This window comes from Oncorhynchus mykiss, chromosome 3, assembly GCF_057628025.1.
Source record: "Oncorhynchus mykiss isolate SJ-2025 chromosome 3, ASM5762802v1, whole genome shotgun sequence".
Taxonomy (NCBI): Eukaryota; Metazoa; Chordata; class Actinopteri; order Salmoniformes; family Salmonidae; genus Oncorhynchus; species Oncorhynchus mykiss.
Genome location: NC_143024.1, coordinates 80,109,483 through 80,124,482, shown reverse-complemented (window position 1 = coordinate 80,124,482; position 15,000 = coordinate 80,109,483). Strand labels below are relative to the sequence as shown.

Below are 15,000 nucleotides of genomic sequence, written 5' to 3'. Positions count from 1 at the left end.
ATTGTACCTGTACCGTTTTTGGACTTGCCTATTAAAAAAACGCTACATTGACATCTCTGCTCTCCTGCGCTTGACTCCTTATCTACCTTCAGAAGGAAATCGCAACAGTCTGTCTCGACATGGTCTAGTCCTAAAACTATAGCAACTATGGAGAGTTCAACAAATCATGAGCGCAGCCACACGGAACAGTCACTTGTCCGTACTGCTCAACCAAATGATGGACCTGTGCCCCTCAGAAATGACCTTAAAAAGCACCATACTTTGTGAAATTGACAGCATTATGTTGTAGTGGGGCTGAGAGAAGTATACCCTCCACTCTCACAGGCTGAGGTCATAACACAATTAGTACAAGCAGAGTGGATGAGGAAGAGACTCAGGCCTGCGTCTGAAATGCCACCCTGTCCTCTATATAGTGCATTACTTTTGACCAGAGTAGTGCACTATATAGGGATTAGGATGCCAGATCAACCTCATGCATGAAGGAGAACGCCAACCTGCCCAACAGAGACACCAAAAAGAGAGCATCAAATATAACGAATGGGCACCACCCTGCAGCCAGACAGATGGGCACCACCCTGCAGCCAGACAGATGGGCACCACCCTGCAGCCAGACAGATGGGCACCACCCTGCAGCCAGACAGATGGGCACCACCCTGCAGCCAGACAGATGGGCACCACCCTGCCGCCAGACAGATGGGCACCACCCTGCAGCCAGACAGATGGGCACCACCCTGCAGCCAGACAGATGACAAGACAGTATAGTGTATAATAACGATGTGTTTGGTAACTCAGAGGGAGCAGTAATTCAGTTCCAAACATCTCATTTTAATTTCAAACAGCAGCCTCCAAATAATATCATTTTTAAAGAGCTGCATAAGCCCGTGATTTGGGCTATACCTAGATAATGCGTGAGCCACTCAGTCGGTTGAGTCCGTCCCCTGCTCAGCTAAGTACCATCACACACCCTGTTAGCAGCGACACAACAAACACATATAGCAACACTGCAGTGGATACACAGACCAGATGGCGCTTTAGTTGACCATAGAGCACATACTGTTTCAAAAAAGCAAAGATGCACCTCTAAAAGAGAACCAGGCAGAGAAACCCTTTCCACGGGGTGGAAAGTCTACTGTGATAACAATTGTCTGGATCCAGATTAACAGCCCAAATATGAAGTAACGGTACATCTCCAAAGCCCCTGTTCCTTAGTTGTGTTCTCTGCTGTCTTCACTAAGGTTGGTTTGGTCGCAGTTAAGTCTGGCCTCCAATCCACACCCAACCCAGTCTGGTTAAGAGCACAATGTAACACACTATTTACAATGACACAGTCCACAGCGCAGAAAACAGATAATGCTTGAAGATAATGCTTGAAGAAAGCGCAACATTTTATAGGCAGGCACAACAGAGTTCCTACCTTCAGGACATTGACGACACTAATAACAAGCACATATTCAGCATTTTAACATCCAAAGTAAAGTGACAATGAGTAGAAGCTTTGTAAAGGTATTACTGATACTGCATGTCAAGCTACTGCCCTGCGAAACCCCTAAAGCTTATCATTCAGGTGTACACCCCCCTGTTAACCACAGGAGTTGCTGAGAGGACGGCTCATAGAAACGTCTGGAATGGAGTAAATGGAATGGAAACCACGTGCTTGATGTGTTCGATACCATTTCATTCATTCCATTACAGCCATTTCTATGAGCCCGTCCTCCCCGATTAAGGTGCCACCAGCCGCCTGTGCTACCAACACACATCCCTTATATCCCACCCACATAATAATTCCCCGTCCTATATGAGGGATTCATCAGTAAACATGATTGAAATAACTACATTGGCATACATATACTATTGAACAAAACATTGTTTTCCCATCACTTGGGACAAATGCTAACGCAAAATTGTGCTACGATAATATTTCCTTATTTTCTTTTGTTTGGCAACTATTAAACGGTGTATCATTTTCCTGTGGGTATGTTAGGAAAGCATTCTCCATGGGTCATGAGTATTTTCCCTTTTTGAGTGGATACCACAGGTTTGATTTACCCATGCTTAGTTCATCCCTTCAGATAGACATATCTAACTATCTCTCTGACCCCATTGGCTGCCTTGACATTAGCGTTGCAGTAATGGTCAGGCGTTGGTTTCGTTATAGCCCGTGGGTGCATCTCCCCATACCTACCGTCCGCAGGTTAACAGTTTCCCTATACGAATGACATAACATATCTCTCTGGTTTCCCCCCATGTCCCCCATGTCCCCCCATGTCCCCCTCGTCCCCCAGTCAGTCAATGGTTCCTCCCTCAGCACGTCCCCATAGTGCTGACCGTGGTGTAACTAAATTTGGACATGGACACCCCCATAGCCATGGCGTCCTCCTCTCCATCCCGCAGCCCGTGGCGTCTGTGTCGGCAGGGCGGGCGGCAGCAGCAGGCGAAGGTGGCGAGCAGCGCAGTGCGGAAGCGTGTGTTCATGAAGCAGTAGGTGATGGGGTTAACGCAGGCCGAGGTGTAGGACAGGAGGTGGATGAAGGAGATGGGGGCACCAGAGAGGGCACGGCGGGCAGAGACGGGGTGGAAAGCCTTCCAGGTGTTGGCGCAGTAGAGGGGCAACCAGCACAGGAAGAACAGAGCAACAATCACCACCAGCATCCGGATCACGCGCTTCTTGGCCAAGAGCTTGGCCTCCGAGGTGTTGCTGCGGGGACGCTCCAATTTGGACGCGGTTGTCGTCGATGATGTCAGAGTGGACATCTCCATGGAGCGCGGTCGCTTGGCGAGCTGGACGTAGCATCCATCACCGTCGTCGCTGCCGCAAGCCCCGGTGGTGGTCAGGCCGTTCTTTAGACCTGAGGGGGCGGGGCAAAGAAGATGACAGACGATTTACTTCGCAGGCAAGTAGAAGTCCAAAACTGTGAGGAGGGGTCAGACCAATTAGGTTTTGTAACTAATCATTTCAGACGGTCACAAATATTTATGATCCATTCAACACCCCATATATCTAAATTTAGCCATGAGGAGCCACACAATCCTGGGTCACAGATGTATTTTAGAGGAGGCACATCACCAAAAACCTGAGTCACATCTCTCATCTGAGGGCTAATGTTTCCTCGCTTTCTCTCTTCCTCCATATCACCCCTCTGTTCCTCTCTCCCCTCCACCCCTCCCTCTCTCCTATTGGACAGACAAATGGTGAAGGTCTACAGCTATCAGCAGCAGATATACTCCATATATCAGATCCTTCCAGCTAGTCACTTTCACACTGCTCTAACCTGCAACACATTAACATGATTGAAATGCTAATGAAATGTTCATTCTGTGTGACCACAGAAAAGAGACAGCCCAAATCCTAATAATCTGGTTCAGTATTCAAACATCTGGGAAACACTACTGGGCAGTAACTGGATGATAACTATTTATTCTAGTATTCTCAGGAGTTAATTCCAATTCAGCATTCTAACATCTTCTTACTAACCTCTCCACTGCAAGATGTAAATAAATGTGTGAATAACTAAATAACAGTAATGTAGGTCTCACCGGGGGATGATGTCTTCTGAACCATCTCAAACTGGATTCCCCGGTACAGCTCTCTGGAGATGAGTCCATAGGCCACAATCATCACCACCCCCGGAACAACAAAGAGCGTAAGCAGCAACATCATGTTCCTGGGACACACACAGGAAGTGGGTTTAACAAATTGACCTTAGACACCAATCCAAGGTATGTTGTGCCTTACCCCTCTTGACATGGTTAAGGTTAGGATGTTTGGTGACTACTCTGATCCATCGATCTGTGCCTGAGGCCAGCTTCTTCAAGGAGCATAGAGAGAGCATAGGAGAAAAGGGCTCACTCTCACAGGAGACTTCCAGAAAGAGGTTAGGCAGAGGAAGTCCAATAGGCATTGGGTTAGAAGGAGCAAACCAGAGATGGGGATCTTCAATTCTTCAATATCTTTGCTGTGGTCCAACGGCTGGAGACATTAATGGTTGATACCCAGTGTAGAAGACATTCCACCACAATGCTGTTATTCTATTTAGTCGTCGTGGAGGACAAAATATGTGGAACGGGTAATCGAAAAGTATTAAATATGTTAACGGGGATATTGAGCTAGTGGATTAGGAATATAAATTGTTGGAACTAAATTAGCTCTCTGGGTAAAGCCACATGAATTATGTCCTTGATAGTCCATTGAAATTGTTTAGAGGCACCATGGCTATTAGAACAATATTCCACAATCATAAGAGAGCCTGTAGGAGATTAGAATAGTTACATAGTTACATTAGAATAGTTACATAGTTACATTAGAATAGTTACATGTGCATCCATTCTTCCTTGGAACTGTCTCTTTATCTTTTTGGTTCCTACAAGTGTTTTAACTTGCTTTTGTAACTCATTATTGAACCCTTTGGAGAGTGGAAGAGAGGGTAAAGAGAGTACGTTTCGTGCATTTAATTTATCTCAATAATGATTTCAAATGGATGTCTGACTACAGCAGAGTAGGCTGGTGGGAGGAGCTTTAGGAGGAAGGGCTCAATGTAATTGCTGGAATAGAATAAACGGAATGGTATCAAACATATGGAAACCACATCTTTGACTACGTTCCATAATTTCCATTCCAGTCATTACAATGAGCCCTGTGACATAACAAGCTGGCATTTACAGGTTAGGTTGTTCTATGTCAGGGCCTCAGAGAGAGGGGATGGGGGATGGGGGATGAGGGATAAGGAGAGAGAGATAGCGACAGAGAGAGAGAAACAGAGACGGACAGAAGGAGGGACGAGCTGACTGACAAGCAGACGGACGGACAGACGGAGAGATGAGAATGCAAAGAGGCGGCTATAAAGAGGCGGGAGAAGAAGAAGTAGATATTAGAGAGGTACTACTGTTGGAGATAGAATAGAGAGGAGGTATGACTGGTGGAGATAGAGGAGAGAGGAGTTATCACTGGTGGAGATAGAGGAGAGAGGAGGAAATACTGGTGGAGATAGAGGAGAGAGGAGGAAATACTGGTGGAGATAGAGGAGAGAGGAGGAATTACTGGTGGAGATAGAGGAGAGAGGAGTTATCACTGGTGGAGATAGAGGAGAGAGGAGGAAATACTGGTGGAGATAGAGGAGAGAGGAGGAATTACTGGTGGAGATAGAGGAGAGAGGAGTTATCACTGGTGGAGATAGAGGAGAGAGGAGGAAATACTGGTGGAGATAGAGGAGAGAGGAGGAATTACTGGTGGAGATAGAGGAGAGAGGAGGAAATACTGGTGGAGATAGAGGAGAGAGGAGGAATTACTGGTGGAGATAGAGGAGAGAGGAGTTATCACTGGTGGAGATAGAGGAGAGAGGAGGAAATACTGGTGGAGATAGAGGAGAGAGGAGGAATTACTGGTGGAGATAGAGGAGAGAGGAGGAAATACTGGTGGAGATAGAGGAGAGAGGAGGTATTACTGGTGGAGATAGAGGAGAGAGGAGTTATCACTGATGGAGATAGAGGAGAGAGGATGCATTACTGGTGGAGATAGAGGAGAGAGGAGGAAATATTGGTGGAGATAGAGGAGAGAGGAGATATTACTGGTGGAGATAGAGGAGAGAGGAGTTATCACTGATGGAGATAGAGGAGAGAGGAGGTATTACTGGTGGAGATAGAGGAGAGAGGAGTTATCACTGATGGAGATAGAGGAGAGAGGAGGAAATACTGGTGGAGATAGAGGAGAGAGGAGGAAATACTGGTGGAGATAGAGGAGAGAGGAGGTATTACTGGTGGAGATAGAGGAGAGAGGAGGTATTACTGGTGGAGATAGAGGAGAGAGGATGAATTACTGGTGGAGATAGAGGAGAGAGGAGGTATTGCTGGTGGAGATAGAGGAGAGAGGAGGAAATACTGGTGGCGATAGAGGAGAGAGGAGTTATCACTGATGGAGATAGAGGAGAGAGGAGGTATTACTGGTGGAGATAGAGGAGAGAGGAGTTATCACTGATGGAGATAGAGGAGAGAGGAGGTATTACTGGTGGAGATAGAGGAGAGAGGAGATATTACTGGTGGAGATAGAGGAGAGAGGAGTTATCACTGATGGCGATAGAGGAGAGAGGAGGAAATACTGGTGGAGATAGAGGAGAGAGGAGGAAATACTGGTGGAGATAGAGGAGAGAGGAGGTATTACTGGTGGAGATAGAGGAGAGAGGAGGTATTACTGGTGGAGATAGAGGAGAGAGGAGTTATCACTGATGGAGATAGAGGAGAGAGGAGGTATCACTGGTGGAGATAGAGGAGAGGAGGTATCACTGGTGGAGATATAGGAGAGGAGTTATCACTGGTAGGGAGAGAGGAGAGAGGAGGTATCACTGGTGGAGATAGAGGAGAGGTGTTATCACTGGTGGAGATAGAGGAGAGGAGTTATCACTGGTGGAGATAGAGGAGAGGAGTTATCACTGGTGGCGATAGAGGAGAGAGGAGGAATCACTGGTGGAGATAGAGGAGAGGAGTTATCACTGGTGGAGATAGAGGAGAGGAGTTATTACTGGAGGAGATAGAGGAGAGGAGTTATCACTGATGGAGATAGAGGAGAGGGGAGGTATTACTGGTGGAAATAGAGGAGGGAGGAGTTGTCACTGGTGGAGACAGAGGAGAGGAGTTATCACTGGTGGAGATAGGGGAGAGAGGAGGTATCACTGATGGAGATAGAGGAGAGAGGAGGAATTACTGGTGGAGATAGAGGAGAGAGGAGTTATCACTGATGGAGAGAGAGGAGAGAGGAGGAAATACTGGTGGAGATAGAGGAGAGAGGAGGAAATACTGGTGGAGATAGAGGAGAGAGGAGGAAATACTGGTGGAGATAGAGGAGAGAGGAGTTATCACTGATGGAGATAGGGGAGAGAGGAGGTATCACTGATGGAGATAGAGGAGAGGAGGTATCACTGGTGGAGATAGAGGAGAGAGGAGGTATCACTGGTGGAGATAGAGGAGAGAGGAGGTATCACTGATGGAGACAGAGGAGAGAAGATGTATCACTGGTGGAGATAGAGGAGAGAGGAGGTATCACTGATGGAGATAGAGGAGAGGAGTTATCACTAATGGAGATAGAGGAGAGAGGATGTATCACTGGTGGAGATAGAGGAGAGAGGAGTTATCACTGATGGAGATAGAGCAGAGGAGTTCTCACTGGTGCAGATAGAGGAGAGGAGTTTATCACTGGTGGATGTAGAGGAGAGGAGTTATCACTGATGGAGATAGAGGAGAGGAGGTATCACTGGTGGAGATAGAGGAGAGGAGGTATCACTGGTGGAGTTATTGGAGAGGAGTTATCCCTGGTGGAGATAGAGGAGAGGAGGTGTCACTGTTGGAGATAGAGGAGAGGTGGTATCACTGGTGGAGATAGAGGAGAGGAGGTATCACTGGTGGAGATATAGGAGAGGTGTTATCACTGGTAGGGATAGAGGAGAGAGGAGGTATCACTGGTGGAGATAGAGGAGAGGAGTTATCACTGGTGGAGATAGAGGAGAGAGGAGGTATCACTGATGGAGATAGAGGAGAGAGGAGGTATCACTGGTGGAGATAGAGGAGAGAGGAGGTATTACTGGTGGAAATAGAGGAGGGAGGAGGTATCACTGGTGGAAATAGAGGAGAGGGGATGTATTACTGGTAGAAATAGAGGAGGGAGGAGGTATCACTGGTGGAGATAGAGGAGAGAGGAGGTAACACTGGTGGAGATAGAGGAGAGGAGTTATCACTGGTGGAGATAGAGTAGAGGAGTTATCTCTGGTGGAGATAGAGGAGAGAGGAGGTATTACTGGTGGAGATAGAGGAGAGAGGAGGAATTACTCGTGGAGATAGAGGAGAGGGGATGTATTACTGGTGGAGATAGAGCAGAGAGGAGGTATTACTGGTGGAGATAGAGGAGAGAGGATGAATTACTGGTGGAGAAAGAGGAGAGAGGAGGAATTACTGGTGGAGATAGAGGAGAGAGGAGGTATCACTGGTTGAGATAGAGGAGAGAGGAGGTATTACTGGTGGAAATAGAGGAGGGAGGAGGTATCACTGGTGGAAATAGAGGAGAGGGGATGTATTACTGGTAGAAATAGAGGAGGGAGGAGGTATCACTGGTGGAGATAGAGGAGAGAGGAGGTATCACTGGTGGAGATAGAGGAGATGAGTTATCACTGGTGTAGATAGAGGAGAGGAATTATCACTGGTGGAGATACAGGAGAGGAGTTATCACTAATGGAGATAGAGGAGAGAGGAGGTATCACTGGTGGAGATAGAGGAGAGGAGTTATCACTAATGGAGATAGAGGAGAGAGGAGGTATCACTGGTGGAGATAGAGGAGAGGGTATGTATTACTGGTGGAAATAGAGGAGGGAGAAGTTATCACTGGTGGAGATAGAGGAGAGAGGAGGTATCACTGGTGGAGATAGAGGAGAGGAGTTATCACTGGTGTAGATAGAGGAGAGGAATTATCACTGGTGTAGATAGAGGAGAGGAGTTATCACTAATGGAGATAGAGGAGAGGAATTATCACTGGTGTAGATAGAGGAGAGGAGTTATCACTAATGGAGATAGAGGAGAGAGGAGGTATCACTGGTGGAGATAGAGGAGAGGAGTTATCACTATTGGAGATAGAGGAGAGAGGAGGTATCACTGGTGGAGATAGAGGAGAGGGTATGTATTACTGGTGGAGATAGAGGAGAGGGTATGTATTACTGGTGGAAATAGAGGAGGGAGGAGGTATCACTGGTGGAGATAGAGGAGAGAGGAGGTATCACTGGTGGAGATAGAGGAGAAGAGTTATCACTGGTAGGGATAGAGGAGAGGAGTTATCACTGGAGGAGATAGAGGAGAGGAGTTATCACTGATGGAGATAGACTAGAGAGGAGGTATCACTGGTGGAGATAGAGGAGAAGAGTTATCACTGGTAGAGATAGAGGAGGGGAGTTATCACTGGAGGAGATAGAGGAGAGGAGTTATCACTGATGGAGATAGACTAGAGAGGAGGTAACACTGGTGGAGATAGAGGAGAGGAGTTATCACTGGTGGAGATAGAGTAGAGGAGTTATCTCTGGTGGAGATAGAGGAGAGAGGAGGTATTACTGGTGGAGATAGAGGAGAGAGGAGGAATTACTCGTGGAGATAGAGGAGAGAGGAGGAATTGCTGGTGGAGATAGAGGAGAGAGGCAGTATTACTGTTGGAGAAATAAGAGGTATCACTGGTGGAGATATAGGAGAGAGGAGGTATCACTGGTGGAGATATAGGAGAGTAGTTGACACTGGTGGAGATAGAAGAGAGGAGGTATCACTGTTGGAGATAGAGGAGAGGAGTTGTCACTGGTGGAGATAGAAGAGAGGAGGTAACACTGGTGGAGATAGAGGAGAGGAGTTATCACTGGTGGAGATAGAGTAGAGGAGTTATCTCTGGTGGAGATAGAGGAGAGAGGAGGTAACACTGGTGGAGATAGAGGAGAGGAGTTATCACTGGTGGAGATAGAGTAGAGGAGTTATCTCTGGTGGAGATAGAGGAGAGAGGAGGTATTACTGGTGGAGATAGAGGAGAGAGGAGGAATTACTCGTGGAGATAGAGGAGAGGGGATGTATTACTGGTGGAGATAGAGGAGAGAGGAGGTATTACTGGTGGAGATAGAGGAGAGAGGATGAATTACTGGTGGAGAAAAAGGAGAGAGGAGGAATTACTGGTGGAGATAGAGGAGAGAGGAGGAATTACTCGTGGAGATAGAGGAGAGAGGAGGAATTACTGGTGGAGATAGAGGAGAGAGGCAGTATTACTGTTGGAGAAATAGGAGGTATCACTGGTGGAGATATAGGAGAGAGGAGGTATCACTGGTGGAGATATAGGAGAGTAGTTGTCACTGGTGGAGATAGAAGAGAGGAGGTATCACTGTTGGAGATAGAGGAGAGGAGTTGTCACTGTTGGAGATAGAGGAGAGGAGTTGTCACTGGTGGAGATAGAAGAGAGGAGGTATCACTGTTGGAGATAGAGGAGAGGAGCTATCACTGGTGGAGATAGAGGAGAGGACTTGTCACTGGTGGAGATAGAGGAGAGGAGTTGTCAATGTTGGTGATAGAGGAGATGAGTTATCACTGGTGGAGATAGAGGAGAGGAGTTATCACTGGTGGAGATAGAGGAGAGGAGTTATCACTGGTGGAGATAGAGGAGAGGAGTTATCACTGGTGGAGAGAGAGGAGAGAGGAGGTATCACTGGTGGAAATAGAGGAGAGAGGAGGTATTACTGGTGGAAATAGAGGAGGGAGGAGGTATAACTGGTGTAGATAGAGGAGAGAGGAGGTATCACTGGTGGAAATAGAGGAGTGGAGTTATCACTGGTGGAGATAGAGGAGTGGAGTTATCACTGGTGGAGATAGAGGAGAGGAGTTATCACTGATGGAGATAGAGGAGAGGGGAGGTATTACTGGTGGAGATAGAGGAGAGAGGAGGGAGGAGGTATCACTGGTGGAGATAGAGGAGTGGAGTTATCACTGGTGGAGATAGAGGAGTGGAGTTATCACTGGTGGAGATAGAGGAGAGGAGTTATCACTGATGGAGATAGAGGAGAGGGGAGGTATTACTGGTGGAAATAGAGGAGGGAGGAGTTGTCACTGGTTGGAGATAGAGGAGAGGAGTTATCACTGGTGGAGATAGAGGAGAGAGGAGGTATCACTGATGGAGATAGAGGAGAGGAGGTATCACTGGTGGAGATAGAGGAGAGAGGAGTTATCACTGATGGAGATAGAGGAGAGGAGGTATCACTGGTGGAGATAGAGGAGAGGAGGTATCACTGGTGGAGATAGAGGAGAGAGGAGTTATCACTGATGGAGATAGAGGAGAGGAGTTATCACTGGTGGAGATAGAGGAGAGAGGAGGTATCACTGGTGGAGATAAAGGAGAGGAGGTATCACTGGTGGAGATAGAGGAGAGAGGAGTTATCACTGATGGAGATAGAGGAGAGGAGGTATCACTGGTGGAGATAGAGGAGAGAGGAGGTATCACTGATGGAGATAGAGGAGAGGAGTTATCACTAATGGAGATAGAGGAGAGAGGATGTATCACTGGTGGAGATAGAGGAGAGAGGAGTTATCACTGATGGAGATAGAGCAGAGGAGTTCTCACTGGTGCAGATAGAGGAGAGGAGTTTATCACTGGTGGATGTAGAGGAGAGGAGTTATCACTGGTGGAGATAGAGGAGAGGAGTTATCACTGGTGGATGTAGAGGAGAGGAGTTATCACTGGTGGAGATAGAGGAGAGGAGTTATCACTGGTGGAGATAGAGGAGAGGAGTTATCACTGGTGGAGATAGAGGAGAGGAGTTATCACCGGTGGAGATAGAGGAGAGGAGTTATCACTGGTGGAGATAGAGGAGAGGAGTTATCACTGGTGGAGATAGAGGAGAGGAGTTATCACTGGTGGAGATAGAGGAGAGGAGTTATCACTGGTGGAGATAGAGGAGAGGAGTTATCACCGGTGGAGATAGAGGAGAGGAGTTATCACTGGTGGAGATAGAGGAGAGTGATGAGCTGATTTGAAGGGAAAGAGCCAAAGAAAAAGTAAACAAACCGTTTCAGGCGTTGCTCCTCCCTCCAAGCTCTCTCTCTCTCACTTTTACTTTAGTTTTCTGGAGAACCTCAGGAATGTATGTGCATGCGTGTGTCTGTGTGTGTGTGTGTGTGTGTGTGTGTGTGTGTGTGTGCATGTGTGTGTGCGTGTGTGTGTGTGTGTGTGTGTGTGTGTGTGTGTGTGTGTGTGTGTGTGTGTGTGTGTGTGTGTGTGTGCGTCTCTATGTATGACTTGAGCGGGTATGTGAAAATGTGTGGATATGCGAGTGAGTTTTTCTCACAAGAGTAGGCATCATGGAGGTACCAACATGAAAGAATTACAGCTACAGCCAGTGTTTTCTCCCTGGAGAAGTCTACATCAAACGTAAAGCTTGTTTTAGTGGAAAGTTACACCTTATTTTGCTGTTGCACCCATTTTAGTAATGTGTTTATATTCTAATGAGTATGCAAAAACAACACTGCTGTATCATCACTCTAATATATAGGTGTAGACAGATTTTCTTTTGTTCGTTATCACAATTCCAACCAAACCCCCTAAAATGCAGTATTAGGACAACAGCACTAAGCAAAAAGTAAGACGAGAGGAATTAACACCCACCCACCCTTACACACACACACTTCATACACAACCTCACCCCCACACATACACACACCCACCCTTACACACACACACTTCATAAACAACCTCACCCCTGCACACACACACCCACCCTTACACACACACACTTCATAAACAACCTCACCCCCGCACACACACACCCACCCTTACACACACACACACTTCATACACAACCTGACCCCCACACACACACACCCACCCTTACACACACACACTTCAAACACAACCTCACCCCCACCCTTACACACACACACTTCATACACAACCTCACCCCCACACACACACACCCACCCTTACACACACACACTTCATACACAACCTCACCCCCACACACACACACCCACCCTTACACACACACACTTCATACACAACCTCACCCCCACACACACACACCCACCCTTACACGCACACACTTCATACACAACCTCACCCCCACACACACACACCCACCCTTACACGCACACACTTCATACACAACCTCACCCCCACACACACACACCCACCCTTACACACACACACTTCATACACAACCTCACCCCCACACACACACACCGACCCTTACACACACACACACTTCATAAACAACCTCACCCCCCCACACACACACCCACCCTTACACACAAACACTTCATACACAACCTGACCACCACACACACACACACACACCCTTACACACACACACTTCATAAACAACCTCACCCCCCCACACCCACCCTTACACACACACACTTCATACACAACCTGACCCCCCCCACACACACACACCCTTACACACACACACTTCATACACAACCTGACCACCACACACACACACACACACACACCCTTACACACAAACACACTTCATATACAACCTCACCCCCCCACACACACACCCAACCTTACACACACACACGTCATACACAACCTCACCCTTACACACACCCACCCACCCTTACACACAAACACACTTCATATACAACCTCACCCCCCCACACACACACCCAACCTTACACACACACACTTCATACACAACCTCACCCCCCCACACACACACCCAACCTTACACACACACACTTCATACACAACCTGACCCCCACACACACACACCCACCCTTACACACATACACACTTCATACACAACCTCACCCCTACACACACACACCCACCCTTACACACACACACTTCATACACAACCTCACCCGCACACACACCCACCCACCCTTACACACAAACACACTTCATATACAACCTCACCCCCCCACACACACACCCAACCTTACACACACACACTTCATACACAACCTCACCCCCCCACACACACACCCAACCTTACACACACACACTTCATACACAACCTGACCCCCACACACACACACCCACCCTTACACACATACACACTTCATACACAACCTCACCCCTACACACACACACCCACCCTTACACACACACACTTCATACACAACCTCACCCCCACACACACCCACCCACCCTTACACGCAAACACACTTCATACACAACCTCACCCGCACACACACACACACACACACACCCTTACACACACAACCTCACCCCCCCCCCCCCCCACACACACACCCTTACACACACACACTTCATACACAACCTCACCCCCACACACACACACACACCCACCCTTACACACACACACTTCATACACAACCTCACCCCCACACACACACACCCACCCTTACACACAAACACACTTCATACACAACCTCACCCGCACACACACCCACCCACCCATACACACACACACTTCATACACAACCTCACCCCCATACACCCACCCATACACACACACACTTCATACACAACCTCACCCCACACACACACACCCACCCGCACACACACACACAAACACTTCAACCTCACCCCCACACACACCCACCCACCCGTACACACACACACACTTCAACCCCCACCTCACACACACCCACCCACCCTTACACACAAACACACTTCATACACAACCTCACCCGCACACACACCCACCCACCCGTACACACACACACACTTCAACCTCACCCCCACACTCCAACCCCCCCCCACACACACAGACTCACCAGGCCTGCTCCACCTCCGGATAGGGCCAGATGTGGCGACACATGCGTGCGATGGTGATGTTGTCCTTTAAGGGAACGTGCTTCAGGTGGCTGAACACGGGGTAGGGGGTCATGATCATGAAGGACAGGAGCCAGGTGGCGGCGATCACCCGGTAGGCATGGGAACGGGTCTGCCACGCCCGCGATTTCAGCGGGTTGCAGATGGCGCTGTAGCGCTCGATCGCTATGGCAACCAGGCTGAAGGTGGAGATGCTCACGGATACACCTGTTGGAAAGTAAAGAAATGAGAAACGACACATAAACTACACTTTTAAAAGTTTCAAATATGTACAGTGCCTTGCGAAAGTATTCGCCCCCCTTGAACATAAAGATATAAAACTGTATTTTTTTGTGAAGAATCAACAACAAGTGGGACACAATCATGAAGTGGAACGACATTTATTGTATATTTCAAACTTTTTAACACATCAAAAACTGAAAAATTGGGCGTGCAAAATTATTCAGCCCCTTTACTTTCAGTGCAGCAAACTCTCTCCAGAAGTTCAGTGAGAATCTCTGAATGATCCAATGTTGACCTAAATGACTAATGATGATAAATACAATCCACCTGTGTGTAATCAAGTCTCCGTATAAATGCACCTGCACTGTGATAGTCTCAGAGGTCCGTTAAAAGTGCAGAGAGCATCATGAAGAACAAGGAACACACCAGGCAGGTCCGAGATACTGTTGTGAAGAAGTTTAAAGCCGGATTTGTATACAAAAAGATTT

At 47.7% G+C, this 15,000-nt stretch overlaps 1 pseudogene across 1 annotated transcript in view; it reads right to left on the bottom strand.

Moving 5' to 3' along the window:
* Nucleotides 1-2,282: 2,282 nt before the first annotated feature.
* LOC110504539 (cholecystokinin receptor-like) overlaps nt 2,283-15,000 on the bottom strand; it is a 39,927-nt pseudogene continuing 27,209 nt past the window's right edge. The window contains exons 3-5 of the transcript XR_016494825.1: nt 14,233-14,497; nt 3,535-3,662; nt 2,283-2,846 (exon numbers count right to left, since the gene is read on the bottom strand). The product of XR_016494825.1 is annotated as a cholecystokinin receptor-like (transcript). The remainder of the gene's footprint in view (nt 2,847-3,534; nt 3,663-14,232; nt 14,498-15,000) is intronic.